Consider the following 1,572-nt stretch of genomic DNA (forward strand, 5'->3'; position numbering starts at 1 on the left):
TCTCCTGGATGATATCCTGAAGAGTGTTTTCCAACTTGGTTCCATTTTCCCCCTCACTTTCAGGCACCCCAATCAGACGTAGATTTGGTCTTTTTACATAATCCCATACTTCTTGCAGGCTTTGTTCATTTCTTTTTCTTCTTTTTTCTTTTGGTTTCTCTTCTCGCTTCATTTGATTCATTTGATCCTCAATCGCTGATACTCTTTCTTCCAGTTGATCGAGTCGGTTACTGAAGCTTGTGCATTTGTCATGTATTTCTCGTGTCATGGTTTTCATCTCTGTCATTTCGTTTATGATCTTCTCTGCATTAATTAATCTAGCTGTCAATTCTTCCACTTTTTTTTCAAGATTTTTAGTTTCTTTGCGCTGGGTACGTAATTCCTCCTTTAGCTCTGAGAGGTTGATGGAGTGAAGCCTTCTCTCTCATGTCGTCAAAGTCATTCTCTGACCAGCTTTGATCCGTTGCTGGTGATGGGCTGCGCTCCTTTGCAGGGGGAGATGCGCTCTTATTTTTTGAGTTTCCAGCTTTTCTGCCCTGCTTCTTCCCCATCTTTGTGGTTTTATCTGTCTCTGGACTTTGATGATGGTGACGTACGGATGGGGTTTTGGTATAGGTGTCCTTCGTGTTTGATAGTTTTCCGTCTGACAGTCAGAAGGACTGTCTGTTGGTCTGTTGGAGATTGCTTGAGGTCCACTCCAGACCCTGTTTGCCTGGGTATCAGCAGCAGAGGTTGCCGAAGATAGAATATTGCTGAACAGCGAGTGTACCTGTCTGATTCTTTCTTTGGAAGTTTCCTCTCAGGGGTGACGCCACCCTGTGAGGTGTGGGGTGTCAGACTGCCCCTAGTGGGGGATGTCTCCGAGCTAGGCTACTCAGGGGTCAGGGACCCACTTGAGCAGGCAGTCTGTCCATTCTCGGATCTCAACCTCCGCGTTAGGAGATCCACGGCTCTCCCCAAAGCTGTCAGACAGAGTCGTTCGCGTCTGCACCGCCCCCGCTCTTTCCCCTAATGGGCTGCAGCTGTGCGCTGTCTGCAGAGGTAGAGTCTATAGAGACAGGCAGGCTTCCTTGAGCTGCTGTGAGCTCCACCCAGTTCGAGCTTCCCAGCGGCTTTGTTTACCTACTTAAGCCTCAGCAATGGCGGGCGCCCCTCCCCCAGCCTCGCTCCTGCCTTGCGGAAAGATCGCCGCAGACGGCTGTGTTAGCAGTGAGGGAGGCTCCGTGGGCGTGGGACCCTCCCGGCCAGGTGTGGGATATATTCTCCTGGTGTGCCTGTTTCCTGAAAGCGCAGTATTGGGGTGGGAGTTACCCGATTTTCCAGGTGTTGTGTGTCTCAGTTCCCCTGGCTAGGAAAAAGGGATTCCTTTCCCCCTTGCGCTTCCAGGTGAGGCGATGCCTCGCCCTGCTTCAGCTCACGCTGGTCAGGCTGCAGCAGCTGACCAGCACCGATTGTCCGGCACTCCCTAGCGAGATGACCCCAGTACCTCAGTTGAAAGCGCAGATATCACCGGTCTTCTGTGTCGCTCGCGCTGGGAGTTGGAGACTGGAGCTGCTCCTATTCGGCCATCTT

Source organism: Trachypithecus francoisi, unplaced genomic scaffold, assembly GCF_009764315.1.
Source record: "Trachypithecus francoisi isolate TF-2019V2 unplaced genomic scaffold, Tfra_2.0 Contig01700_ERROPOS7600000+, whole genome shotgun sequence".
Taxonomy (NCBI): Eukaryota; Metazoa; Chordata; class Mammalia; order Primates; family Cercopithecidae; genus Trachypithecus; species Trachypithecus francoisi.